Here is a 19,112-nt window from a genome sequence, read left to right on the forward strand (position 1 = left end):
ACAATTTGGGATCTTCGGGCAGCAGCCATTCCCCTCAGTCCTGCTGTGTGGAACCCTGTGTGATGCTGAATAAACCACACATTCTGTGACTTGTTCTGGACAACTTGCCAGGGCCACTTACTGCTTCCCTGGGCTTCATGTCACTTCCTCAAATACTCACCAAGCTCCTCCATTGATAGGAGCTTGCAGAGACGGCTGTGGCAGAGCAAGGAAGCATTTGTGCAATGCCACTTCCCCTTCCCAGTGGAAAGGCGGGCACCCTCCTGGCCTGCCTCTGGCCGCCCCATGCAGAGGTGGCTGAGTCCAAGCTGGGGCTGACAATGATGATACCTCCGCCTCAGAGTCCCTTGTCTTGGGGTGGGGTGGGTATGGGAAAGGAGAGAGGCATAGTCCCCTTCAGATCCCCTGTTCCACCTACATCTTCCCTCCTTCCCTTCCCTTCCCTTGCAGAAAAGTGTCTGATTTGGTCCCAGCCTGTGCACAGGCCAGGCAGCCCAGAGGCAAGGCTGCAGGCCTGTCCCCCTGCCCTGTCCCCCTGCCCTGTCCCCCTGCCCTGTCCCCCTGCCCCGTCCCCCTGCCCTGTCCCCCTGCCCTGGAGGAAGCAGCTGGGGCCTGCCCAGCCCCTGAGCCCACCCTGCAGCAGAAGATTCTCCCACAGTTGTGTGTCCCTCCCTGCCCGAGCTGAGCTCTTGGGAGTCCCCAGACAGAGGGGGGTGCTGTCTCTGGGGTAGGCTTCCCCTCGCTTGGAGTCCCCACCTCCTGACTTTAGGATCTCTCCCACTTCTAGGCCCTCTGAGAATAGGGTTTGTCCTGGGAACACTTGGTATCCTGGGGGTACCCGCTCAGGGAGGTGGTGATGGGAGGGGCGCTGTGCACAGGCCGCAGCCAGCCTTGGCAGTAGGTTCCCACAGAGCAGGAGCAGAGAGCTGGGGCTGATGTCCACGGCTTTCCCAGGGAAGAGCCCTGACACACAGGGCCACCAGAGCTATCCACTGTCCCCCAGTGTCCACCACAGTGTGAAGGCAGAATCCCAGCTTGTGAGCTGGCAACAGGCCCCGAGGCAGGCTGAGGGGTCACCTTGGCTAGGGGGAGATTTTCAAAGCAGGCTAATGGTGCTTCTCTTTATTTGTATTTATTTATTTATTAACTTTTACTTGATTTTTTTCTATTCAGGATATTATGGAGATAATATTGGAGATAATTATGGAGATAACCTCAGATATTGTGGTTACATGAAATGCACTTGTTCAAGCCAGGGCCACAAGCACACTTGCATGTTTATAGCAACACAATTTACAATTGCAAAGATGTGGAAAAAACCCAAATGCCCATCAATACATGGGTGCTTCTTTTTAAAGTTGCTCTTCCACTTTGCTTATGTTTTCCTGTTGGTGCTCTCTCTCATTCTCTCTCTCTCTCTGCCTTATTGGTTTGCAAGGGCTTTTTATACAGAAGGAAGTAAGTAGACAGCTGCTTGGCCTGTGGTTCATGCTGCACATATGACCCTACTATGCTGTTTGTCTTTAACCTTGTTTATGATGCCCTAAAAGGCAGACGCTCAGAATACTGCTCAAATCCCACAGTCTCTTTCAGATCGGGGCTTGGTCTCAGCCAGCCTGAGACTCCAGCACCTGTCCCTGGAGCGCTGAGGCCCAGCACTCTGCCAGGTCCCCACACCCAGGAGGCGTCTGGGAAGCTGTCATCCAGGCGTTGTCCATGGGGAAAGGGAGCTCACACAGGCCAGGTTACCGTGGAGAGCCACACAGCAACCCGAGGACACAGCGGGATGGTGTTGTGAGTCTCCAGGATGCCAGGCTCTGCACGGCGGACACCCAGTGTCAACCCCTTGGCTTTCACAGGTACGCGTGCCCTGCAGCCTCCTCCAGTCCCCACACTCCCTCCCACACCTGTCCTCCTGGGACCTTCAGCACACCCAGTGACCTCTGTGCCCCTTCACAGTGTAAGACCTGCCTCTCAGGGCAGGGCATCACAGGCACAGACTGAGAACTGAGGGGAGAACAGTCCTCTCTCTCAAAAGAAGCAGCAAAAAGAAGTGGCAAATGCTGCCCAGGCCCTGGCCACACGTGCTGCTCCGTGGTCCTGGGAGTGCAGGAGCCGCACCACCCCCAGTGGCCGGAAGGGGCCTGAGGGGCAGTGCAGGGCCTTCCTCGCTCAGGGGCTGGTGGCCCCACTGCCAGCTCTGTGCTCGGTGGTATGGCCTTTGGGGGAGTTCTCGCTGTCCCAATTCAGCACAGCCCGGGGGGACTGTGATGGGGAGAACTCAACGCCACAAGCTGTCATCTTCCTCTCCCCAAAATGGGGATCATGATAGCACCTCCTCCCAGGCTTGCTGTCAGGACTAGAAATGACGTACGTAGTGTGCCAGGGCGCCACACAGTGCTGGGCACACAGCAAGCCTCTGTGTGTGCCTGTCTCACTCCACTGCACCCAGGGAGAAGGCGGCTTCAGGCTGCCCCACCTCACAGCAGGTCTGCATCCACCCGCCCTGGGGCCTGCCCATGGAGGTGAGCAGGAAGGGAGCTCCCCAGCCCACACACAGGCAAACCTGGCAGAAACTGCTGTACAGGACAGTTACTCATGCTTTAAATCTATGAATTGTGACGTCCCATGCTTTGTAGAATAATGAAAACAGTGTTTTCTAGCAAAAACTGGGATAGGTAATACAAATCTAAGGATGCTAAAACATACATGAACACACATGTATGTGTAACTAAAGTTCAGTTGTTAGGCACTGAACATGCAGTCATATTTTTCTACCTTCTCTTTTACACATCTTTGAAATAGGTAATATTTAGGGACATTTTTTATTATTTTGAATAATTCAGAAATAATTTTTAAACATGGAAAATGTATGCAGTTATTTATCACTACTCTATTTTGCATATGATTGTTAATAAGCAACTGGTTTTCTAGACTTTTCAGCATATTAGATGTTCAGGTGGGTCAGGTGTAGGTGCTTATTTTTTTTGAACAGCAGATTTACCATAATAGATGTAGCTGTTGCAAGTTGCATATGTAAATTATTTTAAACACATATCTTTTTGGTAATAGATTTTAAATAAATTTGTGTCATATTAGAAAGACTATTTTGAAGTAAAGTTGCTTTTTAATTTGTATTCTGTAAACACCTAAATATTACTTTCAAGAATTTCAAAAATTACAAGGATATTCATATTTGACTTACAAGTGACTTATATTTAATAATATAGAAGTTTCTTTGTACCATTAAGTTAAACATTTTAATACTACTTTAATTTTACAGATTTTCCTCAAAACATTATATTGGCTCTTTGAAAGAGTTAAGGTTTACACGGGTGCAACAGAAATACACAAGTATTTTTTTGAGGCACAGGATGAATCTCTGAGATCTCCATCTTGTGCTCCAAAGAATGGATATGAGGTCTCTAAGTCAAGCCTCCTAGTGTGGGTCTTTCTCAGAGCTCTCTGTAGAAGGTCTCTCACTGTGGGTCTTTGACAGAGGTATCTGTGGGGTCTCTATCAGATGTTGCTGTGGAGGTCTTTGTGATGTGTCTCTGTCAGAGAGCTCTGTGGAAGGTCTCAGGGTAGATCTCTGTCAGAGGTTTCTCTGGGAATTTCTCAGTATGGATCTCTGATAGGGGTTTCTGTGGGAGACTGTCTCAGAAGTCTCTGTGTAGGTCTCTGTTAGAGCACACTATGGGTCTGTGTCAGAGGTATCTGGATGTCTCTGTGAGGGTCTCAGTCAAAGGTCTCTGTCAGAGATCTAAGTGGAAGTATCTCAGTGTGGGTCTGTATCAGAAATCTCAGTGTAGAACTCTGTTAGAGATCTCTGTAGGGCTCTCTGTCAGAGGTCCTGTGGGAATCTCTTAGGGGGCAACTGTGTCAGAGATCTCTGTGGTATTCTCAGTGGGAGTCTTTCTCAGAGGTCACTAATGGGCTCTCTCAATATTTCTCTCTGTCAGAGGTCCCTGTGGAGTTATCTGTCAGAGGTCCTTCCAGCGGACTAGTAAGCAGTCCCTGTGGTGGTCTCTGCCCGAGGTCTCTGTGGAGGTCTCTCAGTTGGGTCTCTGTTAGAAGTGTCTGTGTGGGTCTTTTTCAGAAGTCCTTGGAGATCTTTGTGGGGGTTTCTACCAGAGGTCTCTATGTAGGTCTCTCAGTGTGAGTGTTTGTCATAGGTCTCACTGTGGGTCTCTGTCAGAGGTCTCTAGAGGTCTTATGATTGTCTCTTTCAGAGGTTATTGGAGGTCTTTGTTGGGGGTCTCTGTCATTGGTCTCTGTGGGAGTCTCTGTCAAACATCCCTGTAATTGTCTCTCAGTTGACATCTCTGTCAGATGTCTCTGTTGGGGTCTCTGTCACAATTCTCAGTAGGATTCTGTCTTAGAGGTCTCTGGGGGGGCCTCTGTCAGAAGTGTCTGAAGATTCATGAAGTTCTCTATCAGAAGTCTCTGTGGGGGTTTCTGTCATAGGTCTGTGTGAGTCTCAGACAGAGTTCTCTGTGGGGGGTGTCTTTCCAGAAGTCTCTTTAGGAGTCTCTGTTAGAGTACACTATGGGTGTCTCTGTGGGGGGTCTTTGTCAGAAGCCCCATGGGGAGGTCTCTGTCACAGGTTTCTGTGTGGGTCTCTGTCATAAATCCCTATGAGGGTCTTTGCTAGAGGTCTCTGTGGAGGTCTCTGTCAGAGGTCTCCAGAGGTCTCCATGGATTTGGTGTCTCTCTCATAGGTATCTGTGGGGGTCTGTGTCAGAGGTCTCTGTCGGGATCTCTGTCAGAGGTCTATGTGAAAGTCTCTCTCTCTCTGGGTCTCTGTCAGAGGTCTCTCAGTGTTAGTCTCTGTCAGAACTCTCTAAAGTTCTCTATGGGGAGGGTCTCCATTGCAGGTCTCTGTAGGGGTTTCTGTCAGAGCTTACTGGAGGTCTTGCGCAGGTCTCTGTCAGAAGTCCCTGTGGGGTTTTCTGTCAGAGTTCTGTGTTTGGATCTCTCTCTGAGGTGTTTGTGGAAATTCTGTCAGTACTCACTGTGCATGTGTCTATCAGATATCTCTGTGGGGTTGTCTCACTATAGGTTTCTCTCAGACATCTCTGTCATAGGTCTCTGTGGGGGACATTCAGTGGGTATCTGTCCCAGAGGCCTCTCTAAATGTTTATCTGTGTAAAAGATCTATGTGGGGATTTCCATCAGAGATCTCTAGAGCTCTCTGTGTGGGTCTCTGTGGGAATCTATCAGAGGTATTTGTGAGTTTCTATAACACATGTCTCTGTGGGGGTCTCTATGAGACATCTCTGGATGTCTTTGTCACAGGTCTTTGTGGGGGTTTCTCAGTGGTAGTCTCTGTCAGAGTTCTCTGTGGGTGTCTCTGTCAGAGGCTTCTAGAAGTCTCTGTGGGGGTCTCTGTTAGAGTTATCTATGGCAGTCTCTGTCAGAGGTCTTGGTGAATGTCAATGTCAGAGGTCTCTTTGGGGGTCTCTGTCAGAGATCTCTTTGGAAATCTCTCAGTGTGGTCTCTGTCAGAGTTCTCTGGAGGTCTCTATGTGTGCCTCAGTCAGAGACCTCTGTTGGGTTCTCTGTCTGAGGACTCTATATGTCTCTGTGGGGATCTCCATCAGAGGTCTCTTTGGGGGGTTTCTGTCTGAGGTCTATGTGGGGATCTCTTAGTGTGTGTCCCTGTTAGAGGTCTCCATGGGGATCATAGCTAGAGTTCTCTGTTGAGGTATCTCTGTATTGATCTCTGTCAGAATTCCCTGGAGTTCTCTGTTGGAGTCTCTGGAAGAGGTCTCTGTGTGGGTCTCAGTGGGATTCTCTGTGGGTCTCCGTTGTAGTCTCTGTCAAAGGTCTCGGTGGGAGTCTGGGTGAGTGCTTTCTGGAGGACTCTGTGGGGAACTCTGTCGTAGATCCCTGTGGGGTCTCTGCCATAATTCTCTGTGGGGATCTCTGTCAGTGGTCTGTGTGGGGGTCTCTATCAGAGGTCTCTGTAAGTCTCTGTATCTCTGTCAGAGCTCTCTGTAGGTCTCCATCTCTGTTATGTCTCTGTAGGTGTCATTATCAGAGTTCTTTATGGGGGTCTCTGTCGGGTATCTCTGGGGGCCTCTCAATATTGGTCATCTTCAGAGATCTCTGAGGTCTCTGTCAGAGGTTTCTGTAGAAGTCTCTCAGTGGAAGTCTCAGAGTGCTCTGTACCTGCCTCTGTCAGAGTTCTCTTTCTGGGCTCTGTCAGTGGTCTCTGCAGGTGTCTTTTTCCAGATATCTCTGTGGGGGGGTCTCTCATTGTAAGCCTCTGTCAGAGGTCTCTGTAGGGGTTTCTCTCAGACCTCTCTGGGGGAATTTTGGTGGTGGGGGGGTCTCTGCCAGATGTCTCTGTCATTGTCTTTGTGGGGATCTCTCAGTTGGTTCTCTGTCAGAGGTCTCTGGGTCTTTGCCAGAGGTCCCTGAGGGGTTCTTACTCAGACATCACTGAAGGGGTCTCTGTCAGAGGTGTCTGTGGGGTCTCTCGGTGCAGTTTTTGTCAGAGATCTCTATGGGGGGTTCTCTGTGAGGGTATCTTTCTGAGGTCACTGCTCAGCCCCAGTCCTCCCGGGGTCCTGGCCCCCCTTGCTGCTGGGCCCCCTGGAGACTGCCCCATCCCTGGCCAAGATAGGACCAGCTCCAGGAGCATCCTGGGTGCTGGCCCTGCTCCACCAGCTTTCACTCCCCACCCCCGGCAACCCTGGGGCCACGTGTCTGTGACAGTCACCAAGCCGTGATCCCAAAGGCACCAAGAACTGGCTTTCCTGCTGGTTATCCAGTTGTCCTCTCTGGAATTCCAGAGGTGATGGTATAGGCTGGTCACGTATGCAGTGGGCAAAGCCACCTTCCTGCAACAGCTTTGTGCCTCCTGGTCCAGCCCCTCACCATGGGGCTGCTGCCCAACCACCTCAGCCTGCAGGTGCACCTGCGGGCGGGCTCCACTTAGAGTGTGTATGCGCTCTGCTGCCTGCCTGGCTCCCACCTCTCCAACTCTTCTCCCACACCCCAGCCTGGTCCTCCATGTGCCACCACCGGATGGCTCCTGTGCATGCAGTCATGCTAGAGGGGAAGGTGGGTGGCTTTGGAGGGTGGACACGACCCCAGCACCTCCTTCTGTACCCAATCACACTGGTCCTGTCTTGGCCACAGCTCTCAAAGGGAGGAAGGATCAGGCCAGGAGGGGCATGCTCCTGTCACCAAGGCAGAGCCCAGAGGGGCTGGCAGAGCCCATTTCTGCTGGCAGGCAGGGGCTGTGAAGGGTCCTCTGATCCCCACCATAAAGCCATGGGAACCAGATCTCTCCACTGAACCCAAGGCCAGCACCCCCAGTCCTCAAACTTCCCAGCCCACTTCAGAGCCTGTGAGTCCCCACATTCCTGGAGCCTGAGGGGTATTTCTTCCATAAGCCGCACAGAGCTCGCAGCAGAGGGAAAGTGGAGAAAGACAGGTGAGCCAGCTCCCAGGGTGGAGTCTTCATAGGGCTTGCCAGTCCTACCAGTCCCAAAAAGCTCTTTTTAATGACTGGGTTATGGAAACAAGGTGCAGTGAGTGACCCCAGGGTGAGAGTGGGTCTGCAAGCCCCTGTCAGCCTCCTCCATGCCCCTCCCTTCTAGAAGCTGCACTAAGGGAGAGTGGACTCTGACCCCTTCCCTGTGTCCCAGCACCCCATGGACAGAAGCCACCTCCTCTGATGACAGAAAACACATCTACTGGGAAACAATAGAAACCATTAGCATATAGAGGATGTGCTAGCATGAGAAAGCAGGTTTTCTCTGCATGTATCCAGTTTATTATGGGAGACATAGCTCTTCTGGATCCTGGGGAACAGAAATTGTAGCTCATTGGGAGATTTTACTGGTCCCCAGAGATCCTACACTCACGTGCATATTAAGTGTTGGAGTTTGGTGAGGGGACAGGGAGAAAACCAGTCAGGGTGAGAACTGACTTTCTGTTATCGCCTTCTCTCTTGGACCTTCCTAAGGGTGATTCTCCCAGGAAACTGGCAGCCTCGACTATGGAGTTGTCCCCAAATTCACCGATGTCCACGGAGGGAATGGTGGAGAGTGCAAGTGATGGGGGTTGAGCCTTGAGATTTATGGGCTCCCGGGACTGGAGGTTGGAACTCCACCTGTGCCTCACCCGAAACCGTATAATATGTACTTGTAGCGTCTGTTGAGTGCCGGGATCAAGGAAGGAAAGCTCCTGTGAGGTGTTCACACAGCATTTCTGACTGCTCTGGGGTGCCAGGTTTCTGGGGTTTATGAGGGTGTCAGACTTGGCAACGGCATGGCTGGCCGTAAGCCAGGACCGCCGCACACGCACAGGGACCATGCCCTTGTGGATCTTCCCCAGCTTCCGCTCCAAGTGAGATTTCAGAGATTTTTCAAGCTGCTGCTTCCCTGGGCCCCTGGGTAAGTAATTTTCCGATTTATGCCCCCGGGGCCTAATCAAGTCACCATCTGCCTCCTCCTCCTCCTTCAGAACCTTCACTGAGGTATTTCTTGAACCTGTACATGGATCTTCTGGGACTCTTTCCAGATCTTGCCCTAGATCCCCAGTTGGGTCCTCTTCTTCTCTGACCCCTAGAGAGCCCTTCCAAGAGAATCTTCCAGAGTGCCTGGACCTCATCTTCTGTTCTTCCTTGCTGCTTTCACCTGCAGACCCAGGAGGCTGGGAGGGTAGGGAAGCCCTGTGCTTGCCTTCTGCCCCACATGAACCCCTCCCTGGGAATTCACCCTGAGGACCAGACAGCTGCTCTGGTTTGTCTTGCATGTTCCAGAAGGGGCATGGGGTTCTGTTATCCTGCTCCTCACCCAGTGACTTTAACATGTTCCCCAGAGAACCCCGGGGGTAGTCTGGGCTCATTTGTTTCAGAAGTGACCCTTCCTTTTCTTTCTCCTTCCCCAGCTTCAATGCTGCTCGCTTAGTGATGAATATATCCAGGAGCTTCCAGACATAAGGGTTGAGGAAAGTGGGGCCACCAGCCTCTATCTGCCTATATGTGGGGTCTCCCCAGAACCAAGCTCCTGGTGGATGGTGGCGAAGAGGCTCTTGCTGGGACTTGCAGTATGGCAAGATGGGGGAGAACAGGGCCTTGGCAGCTGCCCACCACCGGGAGAGGAACAAAATGGTGCGTTCAAGGGCTGAGATGGCCCACACAGCAGGCACCAAACAAGAGTAACCTGGAGGTGAGCTCTCTGGGACGGTGCCTGGGGGGGATTTCTTCAAGTCAGATTGGTCTCCTTGAGGTTGTACTGACAGCGTGGAGGCCACAGGCGGGGGGTGCTCGGTCAAGGGAGCTGGGGATGCCAGTGGGGACGAGGTGGCAGGAGAAGCATCTTGCACACGCTCCGCACGTGGCCGGTGGGCGCTGGCAGGTGCTGGGTTGCACTCCTCCCCCGGGGGGTCTGGGCATGAGAGCTGATGAGAGCCCCTCTTGTCAGGGAGCTTCTCCAGGTAGCTGCAGGAGACAGGAGGCACAGGCTATAGCAGGGGTGGGCGGGGCCAGGGGCGGGGCAGGGGTGGGCACCTGCAGCCCACAGCCCCTCCTCCGCCCCCATGCTGACTTCACAAAGCTCTGCATCTCCCTGGCCCTAGGGCTCTAGTCACACCCTGTCCCCATCCCATGCTCTCCTCCCTCCCAGGTTGGCTTCAGGCCCTGGGGTGGCATCCCAGAGCCTAGTAGGAAGGAGGACAGGGAGAGAAGGGGAGAGTCCCTCACCTCTGCAGAAGCAAAGTCAGGTCCCGAGCGCCTTCCAGTTCCCTCAGGCAGTCTCTGCAAACTGGAAATTAGGAGCCGGGTTACAGGGCAAGGGAAGGGCCTTGGGATCTTGTAAGTGGCTGAATGTCCCTCTAGGGTAGGTTGAGGCCCTGGATGCACACATCAGTGTCCAAGGCCATGACAGCAGGAAGTACGGTGGGCAGTGCTTTACCATGTATGCACTGCTCCCGCGTCCATCCCTCAGGGCCCTCACACCTGAAGACAGGGGTCCCCTCAGAGAAGAGCCAGCCTTAGCCAGGTCAAGCAGCTATCCACAGTTGGGCCTGGAGGCCCCACCTCCGCATCCAGGTTGTTATGGGTCCCCTGTCCCTTCATGCCCTCCTGGGCAGCACCTCTTCCTGGCCCACCTGGCCTCCTTCCCAGCATGGGTCTGAGAAGAGCCTTGGGTTCTGATTTCCTTCCCAGGAGCCTCCCCACCAGTCCAGGCCACTGCAGCTGACCTCCTCAGAGGCTCGTCCCTCAGGGACAGTGAAGCTATGCACCCCCAGGGGGTCCAGGCAGAGTGGCAGAGCCTTACCTTTCAGAGCGCTGTTGTTGTCCCTGCTCTTGGGCCTCCTCCCTGTCCTCTCCACTGGGTGCTGAGAGACAAGAAAGATTGAGGGGCTGGGACCAGTCCTCAGTCACCCCCAGATAGGCTGCGGACATTCAGTGCTCATGGAGGACGTGGCCTTCTGTGTCTGGCTAATGGACCCCTGTCTTCTTTTCTTTCCTTTTATTCATTTTTCAAGTGGAAAAATGCAAAGACGGATTTTCTATGGGAGAACTATAGATTTCCTCTGTCACTGTTCTTCTTATGAACTATAATTAAATCTTAAGCCCCCCAGCCAACTGAATGGATGCCCTCTTGGCCAAGGGGATCCCAGAAAAACCTTAAAACTGAGTTGGTGGCCAGGAGGAGAAGGGAGCTTCTAACAATTTGTTAGTTTATTGTTACAATGACTAACTCCAAAAGGGAGGGGGCTTCATTATGTCTCATTATGCCCCTCCCTTTTGAAGATAGTCATTGCAACGGTAAGCTACAAAATCATTACTAGGCCTAAAGCCATGCCAGACAAAGGTCTCACCACACCTGCTGCCATTTTACTCAACAGATCACTTGAGTCGTGTATATGTCCCTGGCTTATCTATGATTAACAGACTTCCTTATCTTAACTTGAAACATTCCAAGCCTTTAGACAAAGCTTCATTTCTTTAACCAATTACAAATCAAAGAATCTTTGAACCCACCTGTAACCTGTGAGCCCCCACTTTGAGATGTCCTGCCTTTTGGGGCCAAACCAATGTACGCCTTCCATGTATTTGTTTATGATTTTACATGTAATTCCTGTCTCCATGAATGTATAAAGCCAAACTCTCACCTGGCCACCTTAGGCACATTTTTTCAGAACCCCCTGAGGCCATGTGCTCCAGACTGTGCTCACACACATTCAGCTCAGAGTAAACCTCTTCAGATTATTTTACAGAGTTTGTGCTCTTTCCCATTAACACTCTACTAGAGAAATTCACTGACTCAGACCTACAGGCACCTCTGAGCTCTCAGGATTCTGCTGCTGGAGGAGGCCAGAGCCACCCCAGCCCTGGTGGGAGGCGCTCAGGCTCGGCACAGCCCACAGTCACCCCGCGCAGAGGAAGGGCCGCGCGGGCACCAGCCACGGGAAGACGGTGGTGACTCATGAGCGAGGGCCCAGGGCCGTCCTCCCTCAGAGATCTCAACTTATAGTCCCATCCTCGCCCCTGAGTCCCAGCATTTGATTTTGCCCTGATGCTTCCTGTACCCACACAGGAGGTCTTCAGTTAGAAATCCTCTGCCACTCTACCCCTGCCCTGCCCTGCCCAGGAAGATGAGAAGATTCCCATCTTGGGAGTCTCTAGTGTATGTGGAAAAGAAGAAATAATAATAGAAAGAAAAGAGAGGATCATTCCCTGTTGGGTCTGGGCCAAGGGTTCCTTACCTTCCTGACGCTTCTTTTCTGCCCAGGCCTTGGTGAGGATGGGTCCCTCTGGCGGCAGAGTACAAACAGGAGGAAGAGCGCCAGTCCACAAATAAAGACCAGGAAGATATTGGACACCCAGGAACCCCCCACCCATGGGGGACTAATGCTTTTCAGAGGCAGGAGATTATTCTTCATCTTCTGAATCGCACTGTTGCCCTAAAGCAACTGAGCCCTGGGAGTTTCCCTTGGGCCTCTTGACCAGGGCCCAGGCCTGCATCACAGAGCTGTGGCCTCATCACAAAGGGCTCCCGAGGGTGGGGGATGCTGAGAGGAGGAGGCTGGACCACGGCCCCTCCCCCACCACCCTGCCCTGCTGATCCCTCCACCCCCTGGGCCTTCTGGATCCTCTTTCAGACTCAACCTGTCAGAGATAGACCTCAGCCAATGTTCTATTCTTTCCCCCCCAAAACCCAGACGTTACCTGATTCCTTTTATCCCCTTGAGATCTTGGCTTGAGCTTAACAATTTCATAGGCTTTGAAAGCTGAAATTCTCCCAGGAATTGTGCTTATTTTCTAGAGATTTGTACTCTGAAAATCTCCTCCTAATTTTCCCACATAATAGGTTTTCTATTTTCATTGATTCAGAAGTAGAAACGAACTTTAGTTAATACTTAATTTTGTGAAATTTGATTATTTTAGTTGTTATTGTTTATATTAACATTTGCTATCTTTACTCATGTTCTGACACAAAAATTCAAACTAGTGATTTGCTTCTTAAAACCCATAAGACTAAGTTAACAAAAATATAAATAAACTCCCAAATGATTTTTCTTTAGTAAGTAGCAATTCTGAGTTATAAAAGCCACACAAAGACTTATGGAACTTGCTGTAACACACATTCACACACACACATATTTGACAAACTAATTCATTATTTTCAAATCCAAGAATTAAGCATTTCCCTCTTTTGTTTAAATCTACACTTTGTTTAGGACCAAAATGGAGCTCAAATAGCCAAAGAAATCTTGAGCAAAAATAACAAATCTGGAGGCATCACATCACCAGACTTCAGATTTTTCTACAAGGTTATAGTAACCCAAACAGCATACTATTTTTGTAGAGATATAGACCAATGGGACAGAACAGAGAATACAGATATAAAACCATCTACCTACAACCAAGTGATCTTCAACAAAGCAGACAGCACATACACTGGGGAAAGGAAGCCCTATTCAATAAATGGTGCTGGGAAAATTGGATAGTCAGAGATAGTCAGGGATAGAGAATGAAACAGAATCTCTATCCCTAACCATTTATAAAAATTAATTCAAGATGGATAAAATACTTAAATGTAAGGCATAAAACCATAAAAATCTTTCAAATATTGTCTTGATCCCATTTTTTCTTACTCTGCCCAAAATACAGTCCCAATTCTCCTGAGTTTTGGAACATATGTGCCACACACATGAACCAGGAAGGGGTTAGGGTGAGTTGAAGTACTGATCTTTAAGGTGGAGAGTAGGGTTGGAAAACTGAAGCCTGGGTTTGAATCTAGTCTTAATATCTCAAATGTCTTCTACATGTATTCTCTTTTTCAGAGTGTGCCCTGCCTTTCACCTTCTGTCTCCTGCAGACTCATGGAGCCTCAAGTGTGTCCTGTAACTTACAGAGAGGGTGCTTTGAGTTTTATAGAGAATTCCCCCTAACACCATTAGACATTCCTTTGGCAGCAGGAACTCGGGATCAGAGATTGCACTTTTTAATCCTCACACAGAGAATATTTATGTCACATAAAATTAGATAATTATATATTTATTTTATTACATTACATAAAATACTTAAAATACTTGAAACATAGCCTTGAAAATAATATACATTCTTTGTCGGTCATAAGTTTTACAAGCTTTGATGGGATCATGGCCATTAGAGTTTTATTGTCTTGTCATGAAGGTACATGTTCAAGGGCACACCTTCTGAAGCTACTGTTGCTTTTCTCTGTGTACAGTCTCTTGACCCTTTATGATATTGTCACTGGAGAGCCATGACAGTCCCCAGTGTAGTCAACTAGTTAACTGGGGAGCATGGTCTTAAGACTTAATGAGTTCCACTGGGATCATTGGGAAGCACAGTGACTCCTACGTTCTACTTCCTCTGCAGTTGATGTAAGAGTGAGATGTGGGTCTCATCTTGACCTACAAAGTCAGGCTTGGGCATGCAAGGAGTTACCTTCCAACAGGACCCCTACCCGGCCACAGCTATGTCAGCAGGCAGATCTGCCAGTGAGAAACAGGACCTGGAGAGCAGAGAGAACTGGCAACATTCACCCCACATTTAGGTAAGACTTGTACTTTTCCTGTCCTCTTTCTGGATACACAGGAGCACTGTGTGGCTCTAGCGGGGTTCTCTGAGACTCTGGTCTTCTGTGTGTGTGTCTTCATCCATATGCCTGTCCTCCACAGACGTGATTTTGCTGACAGAATTTTAACTTGTGTTCATCTAACCGTCCATCCTATCTGCCTCCTGCAGAGGTGGTGAGTCTCCCCAGGGCCAGCCCTCCACTCTGCTGCAGATGGCATGAGCTTCACAGCACTTCCCTTACCTCCCACACTTCCCAACACTGCTGTGCCCAGAACAGATCCATAAGGGCTTTTGTGGGATGTGGCACTTTGGAAGAACTCCAGATCTCTTTTGGTTTCCTCATTATTGTCAGTTCGTATTTTACTGCAGCTACGTGCTATTCCTCATAGTGCCTGTGAGACCTTTTTCTGCATTTCATAAGCCTCTGGTCCTTGGGCATCTCTGGGACCTTGGGAGTCCTCCTGGGCCCTGCTGTGGACTTTAGTCACAGCTTTGGTTTCCAACACTGCAGTCTCCCACACCCTGCGCCATGAACTTATACCAGTCTGTGGCCTGCTAGGAACCAGACTACAGAGCAGGAGGTAAGTGGTGGGCGAGCAGGGAAGTTTCATCTGCATTTACAGCTGCTCTCGCATCATTCCCTGAGCCCTGCCCCTCTGATCTACGGAAAACTTGTCTTCCGTGAAACCACTCCCTGGTGCCAAAAAGGTGGGGACCGGTGCTCCAACACATTTCCACAGCTGGGAAGCAGAGGAAAAAAGAGAAAAACATCCTCCCAAAAGGAGAGCGAATTTCTTTTTGGTACTTTTCCCCCTATATTCTTTGACCATTCTTAAGTACTTAAAACAAATATTCCCACAAAGATATATCCACAGAGATATTTCACATTGTGAAGTTTACTTTCCTGTAAGTAACCCTCATGTTGCATACACAGTTTCAGCCACACAGCCTTGTCATGGTAAATGTGTGTCTGTCTCATTAGAGACCTGGAGGTGTTACACTTCATAGGATACCATGATTGTCAGCCTTTGGGGACCCCCTGCCGAATCATGCTTTCCTAATTTCTGTGTAAGAAAAGTGAATGGGGTACATGGGCTGGTAAGAGAGAGTTGGGAGTATAAATTTGTTGGGCAAGAAGGAACCCCCACCATACTTGCATCTTCCTTTGGACTTAATCTAACAATCCACTGATAGCAAAGAACAACATTTACTGGGTATAAATTATTGTTTCTGTGAGTCCTTTGGTACAATAAATGCCTAAATAACCAAATTTATAGTTAGTATATAATTATACATACACAGATTGTAGAAAGATAATCTTGTACTTGATAAAAAGGTAATCTTAGTTATACCAACAGAGGTCTTGTATAAGTTGTTCTTGTTACCTAACACTGTAAATTTATTTATAATTTATACATATTTTCTATCACAGAATAATTTACTGCATAGTTAACTCTCTAAATGATCACCAAAATCATATTTAATGTCATTCTTTACAGATAAAAGAGTGACATACTTAATTAGTCAAACAAAGATCCTTTTTTTTTTTGGAGGTAGAACTGAAATTCAAGTCTGCTATTCTCTTGCTAAATATCGTCAAACAATGCAGGGATAAGTTAAGAAACATGCAGAAGCACGCCAATAAAGGTGGTGGGCAGACTGAAAAGCTATTTTGTTTCCTTTATATTTTCTTCTATACACTTGTAAAGCATCAAGAATGATTCTAAGTGCCATTAAATACTAGTGCCATTAAATACTTTAATACTCAATTTTAATAGTAGTAGTTGAAGTGTGGCATAAATAATGCATATTTGTGGGATCTGAAGCAAAAGGAGTATCACCAGTGTGTCCAGAAAAGAAAATTACTCTTAGCAATGAGTAAAACTCTGCATTTTGGTGAGGGATTTTTACTAGCAAGTTCCTAGTGTCTCAGTTTTCACCAAAACATTTTGTGCACTCACCACTTCTGAAGATTTTATGAATTTCAACCCTGCTTTGATGTTTTGATGTTTTGATCGAGTTTTTCCTCTGCATCTTCCTTATTGTTCTGCCATGTCTTAAACATGTGTGTTAGTCCATTTGGGCTTCTATAACAAAATACCATAAACAAGGTGGCTTATAAACAACAGAAATTTATTTCTCAGTTCTAGAGGTTGAAAAGTCCAAGATCAACGTGGCAGCAGATTCAGTGTCTGGTGAGGGCTGCTTTCTGGTTCATAGACGGTGCCTTATGGCTGTGTCCTCACACGGTGGAAGGGACAACTGAGCTCCCTTGGGCATTTTTTATAAGGTCATAAATTCCATTCATGAGGACACCACCCTAATGACCCAATCACTGCCCAAGGGCCCCACCTCCTAATACCATCACCTTGGGGTTAGGATTTCAATATATACATTTTGTGAAGGACACAAACATTCAGACAATAGCACCATGATTCAAAGTCTGATTCCATAAAACCTCCTTTAGGAGAATTTCAGAGACCCCTACAATGGAAGTTTCCCTACGTGCATCATCCCTTTGCACCTTGTTACTTCTATTAAATTACTTATTAGCATTCGCTTGGTGGCAGAATTGCCTGTGGTTATGTCTGACTTTTTTAATAGATAACAAATCTCAGGTGAGACACTCCATCTGAGACAGTGGAAATGAGATTGCTTTGAATTTAACTTTATCAAAAGTGACATTTCAGAATTCCTATCATTTATTGCACAAAAGAATGTAGACGGAGACAAAAGTAACTGATTAAATCTTTTATTTTCCTTGTAATTCTCAGCCTTTCGAGTATTGAGCCATTGAGCATACTTCCCCAAAACATGGACTATGTTCATCTGTTTGTGGGCCAGGAAATAGTTAATCGCATGCTTTCAATACAGTTAATGGCTCAGAATTTTAGAAACTATTCTTAGCATTAGGATATTGATTTCTCACTTTGGGAAGTACAGTTGCCAATATAAATTTACATTATAGGTTTTAGGAAGACAAACAAATAAAGAAAAATAATTAGATTGGGAAAAGATCTGGCTATAAGATATTACATGGTCTTTTATAACATAGGACCTCTGAGTATTTAAACTCTAAAATATCCAAAACAATGTATGACATAAAATTCACTGTTTTTTAATCAAAGAAATGTTTAAAAAACACTTGAAGGGGTGAATAATAATTTAAAATATCTAAAAATATGTCAACTCCTGCTATCAATCAGAATAATACATCAAAAATATTTGATGTAAATCTTATAATAGTAAATTTTCCCTCATATTTTTTCAAAAATCATAGTTCTTGTGTATCTCCAACTTTTACTCACAAGCCTGGGGCCTGGTGGAGTTGGCCTGTGCTCCCAGATATTAGACCATGCAATTTAAGTCACCCACCACTTTTTCTTTTTTTTTTTTAACAAAAAAACCCTGCAGATGCACTATGGGGGTGTTCAGTGCTGTGGGCAGGACAAATGTAACAGCATTCATATATTAATAAAAGAGCACAATATTGATCGCCATTTAGCTTTATTAAATCAAAGCTTGTCTAAAATGCAGGATGGGAGGAGAAATGCACATGGTGGAGAAAGCCCCCTAACCACAAGGTCTGTGCAGATGCTGCCATAGAGTCGTCACATGGAACAGAAACTTTAGTCTGCTCTCTCTCCCACAGCCCTTGTCCAACTTTGGAGTTTCCAGGTCCCTCTCTGGACCCTAAATTAATAGATGAGACAAGCCACTATCAGACAGACATGTTCTCAGTGTTGGCAACAACCTGCAGGCAGGCAGTGTTGTCAGCGATTTTTATCTACCAACTCTGCCAAATTATAGAATTACCCTCCGAATAAGGCAAATGCTGGTCTCTACTGGATTCAGTAGCCTCTTTTGGATGAGTGGGCATCTTCTAGGAAGGCTCAGATTTCTTTGCTTTTTTCCTGTTTCTTTCCAAGATGGTATTTGGACATGCGGGACAGGCTCCTGCCCTCACGGTGTTGGAAGCTCAGAGAACTTTTGCTATATGTTGGCTCCTTGTGTTGGTCCTCAGTTTTCTGCGTCTGCTGAGGGGTAGTTTGGTCTTAACTCTGAAACTTAGTCAGCACCTGCTCCTGAAGCCTCTGGTTGACATGCCTCATTAGCGCTTCCTTGCTAAGGTCATGTGCCAGGAAACAGGCCATCATATGCTGCCGAATATGTCACACGCCACTTTTCGCTGATGTGTGGCCTCTCTGAAGTCTGGCTGTGAGTCCCATTTGGTTTCCAGCCTGAGCAGCCATACCCTCACCCTTAGTTACAGGTTGAATTTTCCCTTGCCAGTTGACCTTTTTAGATCCAGTCAGACTGGCAGCTCATTTCCATGTCCTCTTTTGATGACCTGTGGGGAATTCTGGGTCACCACACCGAGGGAAGAGGAGCGCATGGGGTGGGTTGCCTGGCAATGTAGGCTCAGATTTGACCTATACCTCCACCCACAGCTCATCTGCTGGAGCTATTAATAGTCACATAGCCCCACCCAACCACAAGGGGACATGGAAGTGCAGTTCTCCAGGTGCCTGGGAGGGGAGCACTGGGAACAATTTGCAAAGAGAAGTAATGACTATACAGCCCCTACAAGGTGATAGCCCTACATTCCAAATGGAAGCTAAGCAAAAGCCTTTCCTCTGCTTTTTGCTTATTCCTCTCACTTTCCTGAGGCCTCTGATGCTCCTTCCCCAGCCAGGTGTCTGGATCACTACCCCCACGTTGTCCACCTCCATTTCCTCTTCCACACAATCCCCAGGTTCCACCTCCTCATCATCACATGCCCATTTTTATTATTTTCAGAATTGGTCTTCACCCTTCCTGGCTTCCATGGGGCCAGGATCACTGGCTAACAGGATTTCCTGAAGGAAGGGAATGAAAAATAGCAGTTTATCTTTTCAAAATTATTGTGTTTATAATCTGCACAGTAAGTACCTCATAGTGGCCACAATTTTGCCTTGACAGTTTTCCTTTTTTCCAAGAGTGAGCAGCACCTGTGATTTACTTGGCAGCTTCCCAAACAATGTGTGTAAGCCTTCTA

The 19,112-nt window shown here is 48.0% G+C and overlaps 1 long non-coding RNA gene across 1 annotated transcript; it reads right to left on the reverse strand.

Moving 5' to 3' along the window:
* Positions 1–9,374: 9,374 nt before the first annotated feature.
* On the reverse strand, positions 9,375–11,823 carry LOC105856663 (uncharacterized). The gene is made up of 4 exons (XR_012922166.1): positions 11,734–11,823; positions 10,299–10,359; positions 9,722–9,782; positions 9,375–9,460 (listed from the first exon to the last, which is right to left on the reverse strand). It is a non-coding gene; the product is annotated as an uncharacterized LOC105856663 (long non-coding RNA).
* Between the last annotated feature and the right edge of the window lie 7,289 nt (positions 11,824–19,112).

Source organism: Microcebus murinus, chromosome 12, assembly GCF_040939455.1.
Source record: "Microcebus murinus isolate Inina chromosome 12, M.murinus_Inina_mat1.0, whole genome shotgun sequence".
In the NCBI taxonomy this organism is placed as follows: domain Eukaryota; kingdom Metazoa; phylum Chordata; class Mammalia; order Primates; family Cheirogaleidae; genus Microcebus; species Microcebus murinus.